General features: G+C 53.5%; 1 long non-coding RNA gene across 1 annotated transcript in view; it reads right to left on the reverse strand.

The window, feature by feature from the left end:
- The window catches only part of LOC146808785 (uncharacterized), a 91,363-nt gene extending 84,084 nt beyond the window's left edge, over positions 1-7,279 (reverse strand). Inside the window, exon 1 of the long non-coding RNA XR_014966261.1 lies at positions 7,169-7,279. This is a non-coding gene — a long non-coding RNA (uncharacterized LOC146808785). The remainder of the gene's footprint in view (positions 1-7,168) is intronic.
- Between the last annotated feature and the right edge of the window lie 361 nt (positions 7,280-7,640).

Raw genomic sequence — 7,640 nt, forward strand, 5'->3', positions numbered from 1 at the left:
TTCTTGTCGCACCGTCACCTCACATCCAGCACTGTCTCTCCTCTCCGTGCCTCTCTCTTCCAAACACGTCTGCTCCTGTCCTTTCTCGTCGCACCATCCCCTCACATTCAGCACTGTCTCTCCTCTCCATGCCTCTCTCGTCCAAACACGTCTGCTCCTGTCCTTTCTCGTCGCACCGTCACCTCACATCCAGCACTGTCTCTCCTCTCAGTGCCTCTCTCTTCCACACACGTCTGCTCCTGTCCTTTCCGGTCGCACCGTCACCTCACATCCAGCAGTGTCTCTCCTCTCCGTGCCTCTCTCTTCCAAACACGTCTGCTCCTGTCCTTTCCCGTCGCACCGGCGTGACCTCACATCCAGCACTGTCTCTCCTCTCCGTGCCTCTCTCTTCCAAACACGTCTGCTCCTGTCCTTTCTTGTCGCACCGTCACCTCACATCCAGCACTGTCTCTCCTCTCCGTGCCTCTCTCTTCCAAACACGTCTGCTCCTGTCCTTTCTCGTCGCACCGTCCCCTCACATCCAGCACTGTCTCTCCTCTCCGTGCCTCTCTCTTCCAAACACGTCTGCTTCTGTCCTTTCTCGTCGCACTGTCCCCTCACATCCAGCACTGTCTCTCCTCTCCGTGCCTCCCTCTTCCATACACGTCTGCACCTGTCCTTTCTCGTCGCACCGTCACCTCACATCCAGCACTGTCTCTCCTCTCCGTGCCTCTCTCTTCCACACACGTCTGCTCCTGTCCTTTCCCGTCGCACCGTCACCTCACATCCAGCACTGTCTCTCCTCTCCGTGCCTCTCTCTTCCAAACACGTCTGCTCCTGTCCTTTCCCGTCGCACCGTCACCTCACATCCAGCACTGTCTCTCCTCTCCGTGCCTCTCTCTTCCACACACGTCTGCTCCTGTCCTTTCTCGTCGCACCGTCACCTCACATCCAGCACTGTCTCTCCTCTCCGTGCCTCTCTCTTCCATACACGTCTGCTCCTGTCCTTTCTCGTCGCACCGTCACCTCACATCCAGCACTGTCTCTCCTCTCCGTGCCTCTCTCTTCCATACACGTCTGCACCTGTCCTTTCTCGTCCCACCGTCACCTCACATCCAGCACTGTCTCTCCTCTCCGTGCCTCTCTCTTCCAAACACGTCTGCTCCTGACCTTTCTCGTCACACCGTCACCTCACATCCAGCACTGTCTCTCCTCTGCATGCCTCTCTCTTCCAAACACGTCTGCTCCTGTCCTTTCTCGTCGCACCGTCACCTCACATTCAGCACTGTCTCTCCTCTCCGTGCCTCTCTCTTCCAAACACGCCTGCTCCTGTCCTTTCTCGTCGCACCGTCCCCTCACAGCCAGCACTGTCTCTCCTCTCCGTGCCTCTCTCTTCCAAACACGTCTGCTCCTGTCCTTTCTCGTCGCACCGTCCCCTCACATCCAGCACTGTCTCTCCTCTCCGTGCCTCTCTCTTCCAAACACGTCTGCTCCAGTCCTTTCTCGTCGCACCGTCCCCTCACATCCAGCACTGTCTCTCCTCTCCGTGCCTCTCTCTTCCATACACGTCTGCTCCTGTCCTTTCTCGTCGCACCGTCCCCTCACATCCAGCACTGTCTCTCGTCTCCGTGCCTCTCTCTTCCAAACACGTCTGCTCCTGTCCTTTCTCGTCGCACCGTCCCCTCACATCCAGCACTGTCTCTCCTCTCCGTGCCTCTCTCTTCCACACACGTCTGCTCCTGTCCTTTCTCGTCGCACCGTCACCTCACATCCAGCACTGTCTCTCCTCTCCGTGCCTCTCTCTTCCACACACGTCTGCTCCTGTCCTTTCTCGTTGCACCGTCACCTCACATGCAGCACTGTCTCTCCTCTCCGAGCCTCTCTCTTCCATACACATCTGCTCCTGTCCTTTCTCGTCCCACCATCACCTCACATCCAGCACTGTCTCTCCTCTCCGTGCCTCTCTCTTCCAAACACGTCTGCTCCTGTCCTTTCTCGTCGCACCGTCACCTCACATCCAGCACTGTCTCTCCTCTCCGTGCCTCTCTCTTCCAAACACGTCTGCTCCTGTCCTTTCTCGTCGCACCGTCACCTCACATCCAGCACTGTCTCTCCTCTCAGTGCCTCTCTCTTCCACACACGTCTGCTCCTGTCCTTTCCCATCGCACCGTCACCTCACATCCAGCACTGTCTCTCCTCTCCGTGCCTCTCTCTTCCAAACACATCTGCTCCTGTCCTTTCCCGTCGCACCGGCGTCACCTCACATCCAGCACTGTCTCTCCTCTCCATGCCTCTCTCTTCCAAACACGTCTGCTCCTGTCCTTTCTCGTCGCACCGTCCCCTCACATCCAGCACTGTCTCTCCTCTCCGTGCCTCTCTCTTCCAAACACGTCTGCTCCTGTCCTTTCTTGTCGTGTCGCACCGTCACCTCACATCCAGCACTGTCTCTCCTCTCCGTAACTCTCTCTTCCAAACACGTCTGCACCTGTCCTTTCTCGTCGCACCGTCCCCTCACATCCAGCACTGTCTCTCCTCTCCGTGCCTCTCTCTTCCAAACACGTCTGCTCCTGTCCTTTCTCGTCGCACCGTCACCTCACATCCAGCACTGTCTCTCCTCTCCGTGCCTCTCTCTTCCAAACACGTCTGCTCCTTTCCTTTCTCGTCGCACCGTCCCCTCACATCCAGCACGGTCTCTCCTCTCCGTGCCTCTCTCTTCCACACACGTCTGCTCCTGTCCTTTCTCGTCCCACCATCACCTCACATCCAGCACTGTCTCTCGTCTCCGTGCCTCTCTCTTCCAAACACGTCTGCACCAGTCCTTTCTCGTCGCACCGTCCCCTCACATCCAGCACTGTCTCTCCTCTCCGTGCCTCTCACTTCCAAACACGTCTGCTCCTGTCCTTTCTCATCCCACTGTCACCTCACATCCAGCACTGTCTCTCCTCTCCGTGCCTCTCACTTCCAAACACGTCTGCTCCTGTCCTTTCTCGTCGCACCGTCACCTCACATCCAGCACTGTCTCTCCTCTCTCCGTGCCTCTCTCTTCCAAACATGTCTGCTCCTGTCCTTTCTCGTCGCACCGTCACCTCACATCCAGCACTGTCTCTCCTCTCCGTGCCTCTCTCTTCCAAACACGTCTGCACGTGTCCTTTCCCGTCGCACCGTCACCTCACATCCAGCACTGTCTCTCCTCTCCGTGCCTCTCTCTTCCAAACACGTCTGCTCCTGTCCTTTCTCGTCGCACCGTCACCTCACATCCAGTACTGTCTCTCCTCTCCGTGCCTCTCTCTTCCAAACACGCCTGCTCCTGTCCTTTCTCGTCGCACCGTCACCTCACATCCAGCACTGTCTCTCCTCTCCGTGCCTCTCTCTTCCAAACACGTCTGCACCTGTCCTTTCTCGTCGCACCGTCCCCTCACATCCAGCACTGTCTCTCCTCTCCGTGCCTCTCTCTTCCAAACACGTCTGCTCCTGTCCTTTCTCGTCGCACCGTCACCTCACATCCAGCACTGTCTCTTCTCTCCGTGCCTCTCTCTTCCAAACACGTCTGCTCCTGTCCTTTCTCATCGCACCGTCCCCTCACATCCAGCACTGTCTCTCCTCTCCGTGCCTCTCTCTTCCATACACGTCTGCTCCTGTCCTTACTCGTCGCACCGTCCCCTCACATCCAGCATTGTCTCTCATCTCCGTGCCTCTCTCTTCCAAACACGTCTGCTCCTGTCCTTTCTCGTCGCACCGTCCCCTCACATCCAGCACTGTCTCTCCTCTCCGTGCCTCTCTCTTCCATATACGTCTGCTCCTGACCTTTCTCGTCGCACCGTCACCTCACATCCAGCACCGTCTCTCCTCTCCGTGCCTCTCTCTTCCACACACGTCTGCTCCTGTCCTTTCTCGTCGCACCGTCACCTCACATGCAGCACTGTCTCTCCTCTCCGAGCCTCTCTCTTCCATACACGTCTGCTCCTGTCTTTTCTCGTCGCACCGTCACCTCACATCTAGCACTGTCTCTCCTCTCTGTGCCTCTCTCTTCCAAACACGTCTGCTCCTGTCCTTTCTCGTCGCACCGTCACCTCACATCCAGCACTGTCTCTCCTCTCCGTGCCTCTCTCTTCCAAACACGTCTGCTCCTGTCCTTTCTCGTCGCACCGTCACCTCACCTCTAGCACTGTCTCTCCTCTCCGTGCCTCTCTCTTCCATACACGTCTGCTCCTGTCCTTTCTCGTCGCACCGTCCCCTCACATCCAGCACTGTCTCTCCTCTCCGTGCCTCTCTCTTCCAAACACGTCTGCTCCTGTCCTTTCTCGTCACACCGTCCCCTCACATCTAGCACTGTCTCTCCTCTCCGTGCCTCTCTCTTCCAAACACGTCTGCTCCTGTCCTTTCTCGTCGCACCGTCCGCTCACCTCCAGCACTGTCTCTCCTCTCCGTGCCTCTCTCTTCCAAACACGTCTGCTCCTGTCCTTTCTCGTCGCACCGTCCCCTCACATCCAGCACTGTCTCTCCTCTCCGTGCCTCTCTCTTCCATACACATCTGCTCTTGTCCTTTCTCGTCGCACCGTCACCTCACATCCAGCACTGTCTCTCCTCTCCGTGCCTCTCTCTTCCAAACACGTCTGCTCCTGTCCTTTCTCGTCGCACCGTCACCTCACATCCACCACTGTCTCTCCTCTCCGTGCCTCTCTCTTCCAAACACGTCTGCTCCTGTCCTTTCTCGTCGCACCGTCACCTCACATCCAGCACTGTCTCTCCTCTCCGTGCCTCTCTCTTCCAAACACGTCTGCTCCTGTCCTTTCTCGTCGCACCGTCACCTCACATCCAGCACTGTCTCTCCTCTCCGTGCCTCTCTCTTCCATACACGTCTGCTCCTGTCCTTTCTCGTCGCACCGTCACCTCACATCCAGCACTGTCTCTCCTCTCCGTGCCTCTCTCTTCCATACACGTCTGCTCCTGTCCTTTCTCGTCGCACCGTCCCCTCACATCCAGCACTGTCTCTCCTCTCCGTGCCTCTCTCTTCCAAACACGTCTGCTCCTGTCCTTTCTCGTCCCGCCGTCACCTCACATCCAGCACTGTCTCTCCTCTCCGTGCCTCTCTCTTCCATACACGTCTGCTCCTGTCCTTTCTCGTCGCACCGTCACCTCACATCCAGCACTGTCTCTCCTCTCCGTGCCTCTCTCTTCCATACACGTCTGTTCCTGTCCTTTCTCGTCACACCGTCACCTCACATCCAGCACTGTCTCTCCTCTCCGTGCCTCTCTCTTCCAAACACGTCTGCTCCTGTCCTTTCTCGTCGCACCGTCCCCTCACATCCAGCACTGTCTCTCCTCTCTGTGCCTCTCTCTTCCATACACGTCTGCTCCTGTCCTTTCTCGTCGCACCGTCCCCTCACATCCAGCACTGTCTTTCCTCTCTGTGCCTCTCTCTTCCAAACACGCCTGCTCCTGTCCTTTCTCGTCGCACCGTCACCTCACATCCAGCACTGTGTCTCCTCTCCGTGCCTCTCTCTTCCAAACACGTCTGCTCCTGTCCTTTCTCGTCGCACCGTCACCTCACATCCAGCACTGTCTCTCCTCTCCGTGCCTCTCTCTTCCAAACACGTCTGCTCCTGTCCTTTCTCGTCGCACCGTCCCCTCACATCCAGCACTGTCTCTCCTCTCCGTGCCTCTCTCTTCCAAACACGTCTGCTCCTGTCCTTTCTCGTCGCACCGTCCCCTCCCAGCTAGCACTGTCTCTCCTCTCCGTGCCTCTCTCTTCCAAACACGTCTGCTCCTGTCCTTTCCCGTCGCACCGTCTCCACTACCCCGTGCTCTCCACTGACTGCACAGTTGGCACGTGCCCTGGCCACCCCCGGGCACCTGTCCTCTGACATTAAACCCTTCTCCGCTGCCAGGGCTGGGACGTAATATCACCCAGTGGAAGGTTTGTCAGAGCACTCAGCAAAATGAGGTGTGAATGGCCCGTTTCACCTGGCAAAAAAACGAAAATTTTCGCCCTATTGTTGCAATCTGTGACGCTCTCTTTGCCAAGTGTGCTGGCACCATTAAGGAACTGCTTAGAATGACCTTAGAGCATTCACTAGAAAGAAAGGGATAGAGGTAGCGATAAATAAGGACCCAATCAGTACTTATTTTTTGAGACTTGTCCAGCCGGACAGAGGTCAAGAATTTTACTAGTATATTAATAATGTCAAGATTTCAAAAACTCATACAGTGGGACACAAGCCTGTGTCCAGTACATACATCAAAACAAGGAAGCAAAAGGCGGAAAGCAAAAGGTTCAGGCATGAAACAAGGTTTGTTATAGGTAGCTTAAAAATGGAAAAACAAACAATTCAACCAACACCCTTGTGTGTCACAATTAATGTTTTACAACATAACCTATATGTTACATAATGTGCAATGTGCTAATCAGTGAAAGAGGAGGGACAGTGCGGAAAGATTAACCACTTGAAAAACTTTGGCATGTACAAAAAATTATTATAGGCAAGTTAATTATAAAATAATTATACATTACGGAGTAATAATTGGATGCAAAGGGTTTTCCATACAACATGAATAAAGCTCTAAACATTATAACATTTATAAAAGTAGCTATTATCAATGAAGATTTGTGAATCACAAGCATATCACTGTTGAATTAAGGTCAGCCATGGGGTGTGCAATGGAGCACATGCCAATGTGCCGGGCGTGTGATCAATTAGTGACTATTCTCAACCATGGAGTGTGCTATAGGACACATGCTAGTCATAGTAGAGGGGGTTATTAATATATCGAGTGAAGGATGCCTATAATGTGCTCGTGACAGCCTTAGGTCGGAAAATTCACAGAGTGAGGAACAGTGTAAGAATTACAAACGAATAACTGAACAATACGCTTACCGCAGCAGCGGTTGGATCAGAGACGTTATCTAAAAGTAACCGAGGAGACGAAGATTAAGTTAAAACCAATGCGTGTTGAGCGTTAGGGACTTAGGCGTGGGAGGAATCATTGAAACTTACTGTTAGTTGGGAACGTGTTACGTTACAGATGGGCGAAGGCGTGTGGTGCCTCGTCTGAGTTACTTGATAGTTAGAATTACAGAGGTCGGTAATGACTCCTGGAGTTTTCTAAGGAAATAAGGGAATGGTGACTAAGTAGTGGGATGCGTACGAAAGGTTAATGCAAGGAAGAAGGTGGGTGGATAGAGACTCACCAATGTTAGTTCGATATTGTGGAAATCCAGCGATGCGGGGAGCAATGTTCCGTCAGTGCGGCAGCAAATGAGAAACGGGTGCAAGGGTGTATTAAAGCGCATTGGTGGGCCGAGCTCGGGCTAATTCATGAAAAGAGTGGAAGGACATTGACAGAATTGAAACCCTGGCGGCCATCTTGAGATGGTGAATTATGTGATACATGAATGGAGTGACGGTCAAGCATTATACAATAATGGATATATACTTGAGTAAGAACAATATCTAACAAAGAAGAACCATTCAATGAAAGTGGTGAGCGTATAATGAAGGAAGCAAAAGGACAGACAATGATTGTTGAAGTGAAATGGATAAAGAGAATAGAAGCAGGGTTCAATAAAAAAGAGAGAACAGAAAAGATAGTTGGATGGGACATCCATCTAGATTTAAATAACGAAGAATATATGGACCAAGAACGGTACTTAGATAATTAGA

The sequence above is a fragment of the Triturus cristatus genome, chromosome 7, assembly GCF_964204655.1.
Source record: "Triturus cristatus chromosome 7, aTriCri1.1, whole genome shotgun sequence".
Classification (NCBI taxonomy): Eukaryota; Metazoa; Chordata; class Amphibia; order Caudata; family Salamandridae; genus Triturus; species Triturus cristatus.